At 53.8% G+C, this 12500-nt stretch overlaps 3 non-coding genes across 3 annotated transcripts in view; 1 reads left to right on the top strand and 2 right to left on the bottom strand.

The window, feature by feature from the left end:
* Positions 1-24, bottom strand: part of LOC140214569 (5.8S ribosomal RNA) — a 153-nt gene extending 129 nt beyond the window's left edge. Inside the window, exon 1 of the ribosomal RNA XR_011891506.1 lies at positions 1-24. This exon is cut by the window's left edge and continues 129 nt beyond it. This is a non-coding gene — a ribosomal RNA (5.8S ribosomal RNA).
* A 1574-nt stretch (positions 25-1598) lies between these two features.
* Positions 1599-3413, bottom strand: LOC140214564 (small subunit ribosomal RNA). Its single transcript, XR_011891501.1, has one exon. It is a non-coding gene; the product is annotated as a small subunit ribosomal RNA (ribosomal RNA).
* Positions 3414-8227: 4814 nt separating this feature from the next.
* LOC140214572 (U2 spliceosomal RNA) lies at positions 8228-8419 on the top strand. The gene has a single exon (XR_011891509.1). It is a non-coding gene; the product is annotated as a U2 spliceosomal RNA (small nuclear RNA).
* Positions 8420-12500: the final 4081 nt, after the last annotated feature.

Genomic DNA, 12500 nt, shown 5'->3' with positions numbered 1-12500 from the left:
CCGAGTGATCCACCGCTTAGAGTCGTGAAAAATAGTTTGTTCAATTCAGTACAGTACAACCAGGGTTTTAGGCACGTGGCGTCTCCCTGTGTGTGGTTTCGAAGAGCGCCTTTCGGCGTGCGCTCCTCCAGTCTCGCTCTTTCGGCGGCCGCGTCTCAGCAGCTGAAAGCCTAATGGCACTCCACTCCTGCTACTCGCGCGTGTGTTTTGCGCCCACGCCTTCCTCGCTTGCCCTCGAGGCACCTTATGCCGTTTGCGCGCACTCGAAGCCGGTTTTACCTGCCAACCATCCACCGGACCCGTGTGTCTCGTGTGCACGTTCACATCGCTCCACTAAAAATTGCAAAGAGCGACAGAGCCATGATTAGGGCTAAGCCGCTGTGGAGTCTTTAACGGCTACACGGCCACGGGCAGGGCTTCACCCCCATCGACGTGCTTCGCTTCAGTCAGCAGTAGGTTCATAGAAGGGCCTCAAACACACACACACTTTCGCATCGGCAGATCGCCGCAGCATAACCGCTGTTGATCCAACAGCCTACTTGAGACGAAAGACAAGAGCCCGGCGCGCGTACTCGCGCAGCTCTCCAAAACCACTCGGCCAGTGCCAGGGACGGCTCCCTGCGCCGGCGCCACAACAAGTCTACTTGAGGCGGAAGACGAAGCCAGCAAGGGCCTGGCCGCAAGTGCGTTCGAAACCGGGACTACAGTCCCTCGTCTGTCCGTACTTCCTCTTTCGACGTGCGGCGCCTTCCCAAAGCGCACAAGTCCGCTAACCGCAGAACGCTTCCGACGTAGCAAAGCCGCGTTTCCTTCGGTACTTCGCAGCAACGCCGCCTTTCCCTCGGCGGCGGGCGAATAGCCTGCAGACGTCGTCGCATTAAACCGCGATCTCGACACCTCGCGCGTCACGAGCAGGAGCCGACCGGCAGCCTCCGGCCCTTTCGGACTCGGTGGCATTTGCCGCGGAGGACGGGAGAGCACTTTAGGCCACGGTTCCTTCCGTACTTGGCAGCCGCACCCTCATACCGACAGTTCCATGACCGACCGAGCGCCACACCGTTCCTTTAGTACTTGGGTGGCAACAAAGTCGGGTCGTTACTCCATACTCGCCGCAGGAAGCGACCGGCAGCCGCCAGCCTTTTCAGACTCGGCAGCGTTTGCCGCGGAGGACGGGAGAGCGCTCGCACCACGGTTCCGTGTGTGTACTAAGCGGCAGCGGCATTAGCTCTCGACCGTCAGTTCCTTGACCGACCGCACGCTTCGCCGTTCCCCTCGTACTGGGCAAAGCAGCAGGTCGGGTCGTCTTACTCCCATTCCGCGCAAGAGCGCCAAAGCGGACAGAAAGCCCACCCAGTGTGCGTTACGCCGTTTCTACCCGCGGGCGCGGCCAAGCCAACCGTCCAAGGTTGCAGCCGGCGTCCACTGGGCGCAACAAATTTGGCACGGGGCGCCCCTCAAAATTCAGGCAGTCCCCGGCATGTTCGGGTATAGCCGTCCCCGCGTCCAAGCGGGGCCAGCGGCGGAAAGCGTCGGGCGCAGCGAGCTGCTTCACCCACACGGGGTAGAAACAATGGCGCTCGCCACCCTTCACAATCCGGTAATGATCCTTCCGCAGGTTCACCTACGGAAACCTTGTTACGACTTTTACTTCCTCTAAATGATCAAGTTTGGTCATCTTTCCAACAGACCGGCGCAACCGAAAGGCCGCGCCGGACATCGGTCCGAAGACCTCACTAAATCATTCAATCGGTAGTAGCGACGGGCGGTGTGTACAAAGGGCAGGGACGTAATCAACGCGAGCTTATGACTCGCGCTTACTGGGAATTCCTCGTTCAAGGGGAACAATTGCAAGCCCCTATCCCAATCACGAAAGAAGTTCCACGGGTTACCCAGTCCTTTCAGACAGGGATAAAGACACGCTGCTTCCTTCAGTGTAGCGCGCGTGCGGCCCCGGACATCTAAGGGCATCACAGACCTGTTATTGCTCTGTTTCGTGCGGCTAGGAGCCGCTTGTCCCTCTAAGAAGGTTGTAAGGTGCTGGGAACCCCGCACCTATTTAATAGGCTAGAGTCTCGTTCGTTATCGGAATTAACCAGACAAATCGCTCCACCAACTAAGAACGGCCATGCACCACCATCCACCGAATCAAGAAAGAGCTCTCAATCTGTCAATCCTCCCAGTGTCCGGGCCGGGTAAGTTTTCCCGTGTTGAGTCAAATTAAGCCGCAGGCTCCACTCCTGGTGGTGCCCTTCCGTCAATTCCTTTAAGTTTCAGCTTTGCAACCATACTTCCCCCGGAACCCAAACACTTTGGTTTCCCGGAAGCTGCCCGCCGAGTCATTTGAGTAACTCAGGCGGATCGCTGGTTGGCATCGTTTATGGTCAGAACTAGGGCGGTATCTGATCGCCTTCGAACCTCTGACTTTCGTTCTTGATCAAAGAAAACATTCTTGGCAAATGCTTTCGCAGTAGTTCGTCTTGCGACGGTCCAAGAATTTCACCTCTAGCGCCGCAATACGAATGCCCCCGTCTGTCCCTCTTAATCATTACCTCGTATTCCAAAAACCAACAGAACAGAAACGAGGTCTTGTTCTATTATTCCATGCAAGTTTATTCAGGCGACTCGCCTGCGTTGAGCACTCTAATTTTTTCAAAGTAAAAGCACCGGCCTTCTCGAGGCACACAATGAAGTGCACCAAGAAAGGACCGGCATGATGTTCAGTCCGAGCCGTCGCATCGGGTAGATGCACTACTCGTCTGGAACTGAGATCCAACTACGAGCTTTTTAACCGCAGCAGCTTTAGTATACGCTATTGGAGCTGGAATTACCGCGGCTGCTGGCACCAGACTTGCCCTCCAATTGATCCTCGTTAAAGGATTTAGAGTGTACTCATTTCAATTACGGGGCCTCAAAAGAGTCCCGTATTGTTATTTTTCGTCACTACCTCCCCGTGCCGGGAGTGGGTAATTTGCGCGCCTGCTGCCTTCCTTGGATGTGGTAGCCGTTTCTCAGGCTCCCTCTCCGGAATCGAACCCTGATTCTCCGTTACCCGTAACAACCATGGTAAGCAAGTAACCTACCATCGAAAGTTGATAAGGCAGACACTTGAAAGAAACGTCGCCGGCTCGTGGCCATGCGATCAGCACAAAGTTATCCAGAGTCACCACACAATACGGGCCGAAACCCGATCGATCTTGGTCTAATAAAAGCACCCGTCGCCCAAAGGGCTTCAGGCTCACTGCATGTATTAGCTCTAGAATTGCCACAGTTATCCAAGTAGGAAGAAACGATCTAAGGAACCATAACTGATTTAATGAGCCATTCGCGGTTTCGCCTTATTTCGGCATGTACTTAGACATGCATGGCTTAATCTTTGAGACAAGCATATGATTACTGGCAGGATCAACCAGGTAATCGTTCAACTGCGCGTCCAGCCTTTCAAGCAGGCCGGACGCCGTTTTTGCGATGCCGAGGCCACCTTCAGGCGCCCCAACACGCTTCGTTCTCGCAAAGGGTAGCACTTTGCACAGTCCGAGACGACGGCGTTCGAGCTCGCTACGGCGCCCTCCCCGCAGGGCCGGGTATCGCCACGCGGCAAGAAGCACGCAACATTCTCGATAGACCGGTTGTGTCGACTCGATCGCGGCTTGCGGTTTCTCTCGAGCCCGCAGCACTGGTGGACCGACCGACACTTGCAACGTAGCCGAGACGGCAAAGCCGCTAGGCGACGGGTCACGCCCGCGCCTTCGGCGCTTTCGTATTTGATTCGTCCGAGGACGATGCGGAACACACTTCGATATCGTGGAAAAAGCGTCGTCCGACAACCAGCCCCTAACGCATCAAGCGGATGAGGCTGCAGACGTCAGCTGTGGGATCCACGGGAGCGATACCGGGGACACGCTTGACGGGCACGAAGCCCGCCGCATATCAAACACCCAGGTCGCTTTGGGGGCGACTGCTCTCTGGGACCCCCATATAATAGCAGCGATAAGTACCCAGACCTCCATGGGGCCGTACTCGTGCCACTTTCGACGAGCGTTTGGCGAAAATCGTGCCGCCTCGTAACGCCGCGAGCAAGATTGAAAGCTTACGTCGGCAGCACAATGCCGAAGTCGTGAAAGCGCAGCGCGTCTACCGAATGCGCGAACGGCAATTTCTCGCTAATGGCCAGTACGGTTTCCTGCACAATTGCCTTTCTGTCGCCCTACGGGGCCCCCGGCCGATCGATTCGAGGCACGCTAGCACGGCCCCTTCGCCATTTCCGAGCACGAGTGCGAACAGTGCGGGCGGCGTGCTCGACGCCCCGGCTGACGTCGTTTCGGACTTTGTCTCTTCGCGTGCTCGCGGCAACGCCGCGGCCAACGACGACGTCTGCGCGGTTCTTTGCCGGTTCCCGGCGTGCTATAGTGCAGCCCTCTGCAGGGTGACACCGGCTCCGTCGTGGCCGTGCGGCGGCTTGTACGCAAAAGTTGCGTCAAAGGCGTCGCGCTCGCGCCGCCCCGGCACACGCGGTTTCGGACTTTGTCTCTTCCAGCGCTCGCGTAGTCGTGGGCACGATTGTCGACTTCGGAACGGTGCGCGGACACCGCCACGAGCACGCGCAAGACGAAAATCGCACTACGGTACAATGTCGGCCGGGGCCCTACGGCCCCTTACAGTAGCAGCGATAAGTGCCCAGACCTCCATGGGGCCGTACTCGTGCGACGCGGCGGCGTACTGCGCCGAGCCGAGCGCCAATATTTGGCTTTTGCAGGGCGGATTCGAGCTCTGGCGATTGCCGCGGTACCGCCGCTCACCGATTCAAGGCACGCTAGCGCGGCCCCTTCGCCATTTCCGAGCACGCGTGCGAACAGTGCGGGCGGCGTGCTCGACGCCCCGGCTGACGTCGTTTCGGACTTTGTCTCTTCGCGTGCTCGCGGCAACGCCGCGGCCAACGACGACGTCTGCGCGGTTCTTTGCCGGTTCCCGGCGTGCTATAGTGCAGCCCTCTGCAGGGTGACACCGGCTCCGTCGTGGCCGTGCGGCGGCTTGTACGCAAAAGTTGCGTCAAAGGCGTCGCGCTCGCGCCGCCCCGGCACACGCGGTTTCGGACTTTGTCTCTTCCAGCGCTCGCGTAGTCGTGGGCACGATTGTCGACGTCGGAACGGTGCGCGGACTACGCCACGAGCACGCGCAAGCCGAAAATCGCACTACGGTACAATGTCGGCCGGGGCCGTACGGCCCCTTACAGTAGCAGCGATAAGTGCCCAGACCTCCATGGGGCCGTACTCGTGCGACGCGGCCGCGTACTGCGCCGAGCCGAGCGCCAATATTTGGCTTTTGCAGGGCGGATTCGAGCTCTGGCGATCGCCGCGGTACCGCCGCTCACCGATTCAAGGCACGCTAGCGCGGCCCCTTCGCCATTTCCGAGCACGCGTGCGAACAGTGCGGGCGGCGTGCTCGACGCCCCGGCTGACGTCGTTTCGGACTTTGTCTCTTCGCGTGCTCGCGGCAACGCCGCGGCCAACGACGACGTCTGCGCGGTTCTTTGCCGGTTCCCGGCGTGCTATAGTGCAGCCCTCTGCAGGGTGACACCGGCTCCGTCGTGGCCGTGCGGCGGCTTGTACGCAAAAGTTGCGTCAAAGGCGTCGCGCTCGCGCCGCCCCGGCACACGCGGTTTCGGACTTTGTCTCTTCCAGCGCTCGCAACCATGTCGGGGCCGACGCCGACGACTGCGTGGTGTTTCAACGATTGCCGGCGTGACACAATGCAGCTGCGTGCGGGATGCCAGCGATTCCGTCGTGTCCGTGCGGCGGCTTGTACGCAAAAGTTGCGTCAAAGGCGTCGCGCTCGCGCCGCCCCGGCACACGCGGTTTCGGACTTTGTCTCTTCCAGCGCTCGCGTAGTCGTGGGCACGATTGTCGACGTCGGAACGGTGCGCGGACTACGCCACGAGCACGCGCAAGCCGAAAATCGCACTACGGTACAATGTCGGCCGGGGCCGTACGGCCCCTTACAGTAGCAGCGATAAGTGCCCAGACCTCCATGGGGCCGTACTCGTGCGACGCGGCGGCGTACTGCGCCGAGCCGAGCGCCAATATTTGGCTTTTGCAGGGCGGATTCGAGCTCTGGCGATCGCCGCGGTACCGCCGCTCACCGATTCAAGGCACGCTAGCGCGGCCCCTTCGCCATTTCCGAGCACGCGTGCGAACAGTGCGGGCGGCGTGCTCGACGCCCCGGCTGACGTCGTTTCGGACTTTGTCTCTTCGCGTGCTCGCGGCAACGCCGCGGCCAACGACGACGTCTGCGCGGTTCTTTGCCGGTTCCCGGCGTGCTATAGTGCAGCCCTCTGCAGGGTGACACCGGCTCCGTCGTGGCCGTGCGGCGGCTTGTACGCAAAAGTTGCGTCAAAGGCGTCGCGCTCGCGCCGCCCCGGCACACGCGGTTTCGGACTTTGTCTCTTCCAGCGCTCGCAACCATGTCGGGGCCGACGCCGACGACTGCGTGGTGTTTCAACGATTGCCGGCGTGACACAATGCAGCTGCGTGCGGGATGCCAGCGATTCCGTCGTGGCGGTGCGGCGGCTTGTACGCAAAAGTTGCGTCAAAGGCGTCGCGCTCGCACCGCCCCGGCACACGTGGTTTCGGACTTTGTCTCTTCGAGCGCTCGCAGCGATGTCGAGGCGATCGCTTACGTCTGCACGGTTTCCGGTGTGCTACAATGCAGCAGTCTGCCGCACTACACCTCTTGGTTGCCGAGGCCAGCACGGCAATTTACTGAAGCGAGCGCATTGCGCCCAGGCGGCAGCGGACTTTGTGCTTTCGGGAGTGCTCTTGCTGTAAAATTTGAACGGCTGCAGCTGCGCGAAGCAAGTGTACCTATTTTCACTCTCTCTCTGTCTGCCTTTGAGGCGACTGTAATTTCACTTTAAACGCAACTGGAGGCGGGAGCAACCTGATGAGAGTAGGTGGACTTCGGTACATGTTGTAATTTAGAAATTGCTTTCAAGCTTTCAGGACATACACCTTCGCGCCATCTGCTTTCCCCGTCTCTTTGGCACTTTATAGTATGTGCTGCATGCTCTGCATTCCAAAGAAACACGCCTGTGTCTCTCCCTCTCTCACGTTCTTCTTCTTTTTGTAGCTGCTGTTGTAGAAGATGCTATGCTCTTTAATCGCTGTAACATAGAGTGCTTGCACAAGCCAACAACTGTTGCGCGTTTTTTTTTTTTTTTTTTCTCTTCCCAAGACGTTTCTGCCATTATTCACTAACTCTCGTTCTTAGTATGCAATGGAGCGTTAGCTCGCGCCATCTACCTTTCTTTCTGTATTGCAAAGTCCGCAGGTTTTCCTAGTTCCGTACACAGATGGCGCTAATGCGTTTTGGCGCCAGGTTCGAACGACCTCGCTGTACTCGTGTTTCCCATTTGAATGTTTCAAAGGGGTTTGCGACAGGGGGTGGTTCTTGTGCAAGGCTGAGCTTTCCAGCTGCGTTTAAGCTATGCTAGCATGTGTGCGTATATATATATATATATATATATAAATACACAAACACACACACACACACACACACACACACATGCATATATACATACACACACACGGTAATGGTAAAGATGATGAGGTAGCACTTTTTTTTTTTTTTTTACAATGCCTGTGTTTCAGATGGCGATCTTTCTCCCCTCTATGTTTCCGGTGGGAAGGAGTGTGCAGCGTTTTCTATATTTATTTTGTCATTCACTTCTATGTTGCTCGTCTTCGTACATGGGGCATGCTACCTAATTCTACCGGTCGATTCGACACGTTGCGATCCGTCCCGGCCTGTGCCGTATCAAAATTTTCAGTGGGCCTTGCGGTAAATAAAAAGAAATGAAGGAAATGCGCGTAGTATATTACAATTGCACACGGGCTTGAAACGAAGCCCTCAAGGAAGGTCACCTTGAGCGGTCGCATTCAGACGGAAGTAAGCATTCCCCTGGCGCGTTTTTTTCCGCTCGCCTGTTCCGTTTTCTACGAGGTTGCCTTGGTTGGTTTCGCGTTACAAGCAAGCTTGCACTCGGGTCTCGTTTCTACGCGACAGCGTTTCGTTAACAGCGAAAGACTGAGGCGTTGCGAGTTCATCCGTGAGATAGGGAGCGTTGAGTCTGTACACAGGCTGAATTTTATAATATTGCCCACGCTGTTGCTGAGGTTACCCATGTCGGCAGGGCGCCCACAAGGCAGTAGTACAATGAAGTGAAGTGAAGGACATCGCTTCTCGGCCTTTTGGCTAAGATCAAAGTGTAGTATCTGTTCTTATCAGCTTAATATCTGATACGGGTTCTATATGGACCCACGATATTAAACCTATTTTTGGAAGTTGGCGGAGTGCTTGAAGCCTGCTTCACCTCCGCCGCAGGTCGGCCCGGTATTGCACTACCTCCGGGATCGGCCCCGCTCACTTAGGTGAGACTTCATTCAATCAAAATGAAGAGCACAAGCTCAACGCGAGCAGTGACTTGACACGCACCATTCCTATACTACACGCAACGATGCCGGTTCGCGGACCACGAGAGTAATTAAACTGCCACTCCATCTGTGTGTAGCGTCGCACTTGTTGCGTCGCAAATGGGACAGCCGCTCCAGCAAATTTCTAGTTATGGGCTTCGAGAAAAATTAATGAAAGCAAAAGAAAGAACCAGAATTCCTATTTGTCCGATGTCTCTGAATGATTGTCTCCTGTAAAGAGCCACTTGGGGGGATGGGGGGTAGGATTAGCCGTGGGGTTCGCAATCAATATGAATCCCACTCAAAGCCAACACTGGATTTTGGAGTTCACTATCGCTTGGATCCGTAAACCACCGCGGCCACGCAAGCTCGCCCTGCCGCCGAAATCCGCTGCCCAAGTGGAAGAAAGATTCCCTATGAAAGAAAAATAGAGTGCCCGATTTCTGGCAACTACTGTGCAGCCTTTGTGTACACATTTTCGCAGCAGTGGGACCGAGCGCCTCGAAAACAAACTTGTCGTATGCCCAAATGTGGCGAAATATATTCAAGGGTTAAAAGGTGCCTCATCTTTCTAACCTGTATGTTACGAAGACCTGTTGCTACCTTTTCATCATGAACATCATCATCATCATCATCCTGGCTACGCCCACTGCAGGGCAAAGGCATCTGCCATGATCCTCCAAGTACCCCGGTCAGGTGCCGATTGTCGCCATGTAGTCCCTAATCTAATCTGCCCTCCTAACTTTCTGCCACCCCCTGCTACGCTTCCCTCCTCTTGGAATTCAGTCTGTAACCCTTAATGGCCACCGGTTATCTTCCCCCCAGATTGCATGCCCTGCGCATGCCCATTTGTTTTTCCTGGTTTAAACTTTGGTGTCATTAACGAGCGTTTCTTCTCGCACACCCCAATCTGCTCTATTCCGATCCCCCCGTGACGCCACACCCATCATCCTTCTTTCCAGAGCCCGTTGCGTCGCCCTCAGTTACCCTTCGGTAATCCTCAAAGCTTTTTGTTGGGGCACTCGTGGCATCTTTCTCGTTTAATGAAGTCAAATTTTTTTCAGTTTTGGGGGAAAACTCAATGAGCTAGGCGCGATTGTGTCCCTGGCGCCGCTCTCAACAAGATGGCGGCGCCCATGCTTTTTGCCTGCAGGTTCGGCCCTACGCAGAACACGCCTGCCGGGCAGTGTAGCCACGTTGAAGGGGCAAAGCGTAGTGCAGTGAAGCGCTTGCTCGGGCGAAAAACGCAAATATGAGCCAAACAGGAATTTCCATTATTGGAAATTCCAGTTCAGTTTGCGCATTGCGTTCGCCTAAGGTAAAGAACACAAATGCGAGTGCCACAGCAGTCAAGTCAAAGCTTAGGATTGCGTATCATTTTTTTTTTTTTTTTTCTTTTCGTGCCTTTTACTCCTGGCCTGCGTGGCCCTAGCGCGCATGCACACGAAAGTAATGAAATGCTGAAAACACGAAATAATGCGGTGCGGCTGTATCATATCTATTTTGTGCGCTTTGTTCTTTGTGGACTACAGCGGTGTGCGTCATGAGAAAGTTTCGGTGCCCTTCTTGGGTGACCAGTGAAGCTATATTTAAAACCACATTGATTTGTACGGTTATTGCTACAAACTGCGTGTGGGTGTTTTTCTTTTTCGCTGCCAACGATGGGTTATCGCAACCGCGATCGGTTCTGCTGCTACGCTAGACGCGTGCTTGCCAACGGTTGGCTCTATACGCGACCCGCGACGCGTGGTCGGCACATTCAAGCAGTCAATTGCAAACCGTTCCAAGAAAAAGGATGTACTCCACTTGCCACCTAGTTCGACGATTGTACTTTCTGACCCTCGAGGAAGCGCCGCCTTCCCACGTTTTCTATAATACGATAAGATTCAGAGCGACCGCGACCACTTGTCTTTGTCAATATCTCGGAAACGCTTTCTTTGTTTTCTTTTTTTTTTTTTAAATCCAGATACTCAGACGCGCCCGTGTTCACGCGCACTTGTTCTCTCCGATAAGCAGGGAAGCTCGGTTGGGGTGGTGTCGGGCCTTGCGCATGCGCTGCTGAGCTCGTCGCTTCGCCGGCCGGTCGATGCTGGCGCGGTACTGGTAATGAACTTCGACGTGCATGGTGAAACGTCACTTTGTATTGCCACTGTAGACTAGCAATGCAATGTGTTTGCGAGCGATTGGATAAATGAGAAAGCGTGCACTGTCTACAGTTCATGCCCCTCTAGAGTAGTGGAAATGTTGCTCCAAGTGTTAGGTTTGTAATTTGCGCCTACGAACATGAACTAAACAAAGAAAATGGTCTGCAGCCGCCTTCGCTTCATAAAATTCCCGTACGAAGAAATTTCCGTGCGCGAATGAGAGAGCAAAAGAGAGAAACCATGTTAAGAAGAATGGCTGCCTTTTACGTGATCTCGCGCATGAAACCAGACGATAGATTAATTTTAGCCGTTCATTTTGATTTGCCGAATGTAAACCGGAACACTTTCTCCACGCGGTCTTCAGATTTGAATGGCAATCAATCACATCCTTTCTTTTTTTTTTTTTTTTCTGTTTCTTTCTATCTGGAACCGAAAGAATTCAGAACGCCATTTCAATCTTAGATTCGATTAGATATCGCGACTGGTATGCTGAAATATCACGCCTTATCTGGTGTTAACCTTCTTGATCACGGCAATAAAAAATCGCCAGTTCCCGAACTTTAATCGCGCCGAAGATGAACCGATATGCTGGATTCTTATTGTCATGATTTTATAGAAAGCGCTGGTTCTATGGCTAGCTTTGAGGAAAAGAAAAACATCGTTCAGGAATGTATAACTCTAAACAACTAAAAAAAAAAATCTGCCGGCAATTGGTACTACAACGAGAGTACTGAGAATACTGGAAAAGATGAAATCCAATCATGCTGAACTGAACTGAGATTATTTCATCAAGACATGCCCCGAAAAACGTGGCCACTTTCAATGATAATTTCAAATGTGATTTCTTTCTTTTTTTTTTTTCTTTTTTTTTTTTTTTACGACGGATAATAATTATCTTTCCAATGGCGGATGTGAAAATTTCAGAGCACGTCATTTTCGAAATCCCAAGGCCCCGGACGCATTCTCTCTTCTTTAAGTATTTTGGTGGTGCACACGGAGGAAAATTTCGCGCACGTAATTTATAAACTAGTAGTTGATTTTCTAGAAGAACACAAAGTGCTGACAAACGGCCAACCAGGACACAATTAAATTGGTATTACGCACGGTTTCGAAGCCGCGGTAACAAAAGGGTAACAAAGGGACGTTCATTTCGTGGTGTCGATTTCACGTCTCTCACAATAAAAAAAAAAAAAATAATAATAATAAAAACTACTGCATAAAATAGGTTTTCCCAAACTGGATGGTTTCGATCAGCTTTTGAACAGCCCTTCCTTAAATTGAGTTGGCGTTGATTGAGCAGGTGCGGGCCTCTGCTGTTTTGGATTTTTGTAAATGGCATCAGTACTGGACAGTCCGTTCACTTGAGGATCAAAGGAGAAACCCCCCAAAAAAATATCATATCGTGGTGAGAGACGTGGCAGATGAGTACAATTATCGGCAGAAAAAAAAAAAGGAAAACCGCCTCGTACTCAGAAGCCGCTCCTCTCACGTGTGAAGCTTCAAACAAATTGTTTTTCTTGAGACGCTCTATAAAGTTATACACAGCTCCTTAAATGCAGCACCCGCACACAAAGCCAAACGTTCCAAGCTGGAAAGAAAGCATGAAATTCGCGGTGCCCGTTTCCTGTGAAACAACGGGCAACAATACGCCAAGTCCGCTACCACGTCAGCCGGGGCGGCCACACCCCGCCCGCGCTTAAGCCACATATGGCGACTGAAAATGCTCGCCGCTCAAGCTGCGCGCGGCAAAGTCCGCAACCACGTCAGCCGGGGCGGCCACGGAGAGCGCCGAACGCCCGCGCTTAAGCCTGAAAATGCTCGGCGCTTACGCCAGGTAGCGAGAAAAAATGCTCGGCGCTTAAGCCACGCGGGGACTAAAAACTGAAGCCAC

The sequence above is a fragment of the Dermacentor andersoni genome, unplaced genomic scaffold (assembly GCF_023375885.2).
Source record: "Dermacentor andersoni unplaced genomic scaffold, qqDerAnde1_hic_scaffold ctg00000478.1, whole genome shotgun sequence".
Taxonomy (NCBI): domain Eukaryota; kingdom Metazoa; phylum Arthropoda; class Arachnida; order Ixodida; family Ixodidae; genus Dermacentor; species Dermacentor andersoni.
Note: the sequence above shows the minus strand (reverse complement) of the source record. Positions and strands in the feature narration are given on the sequence as shown.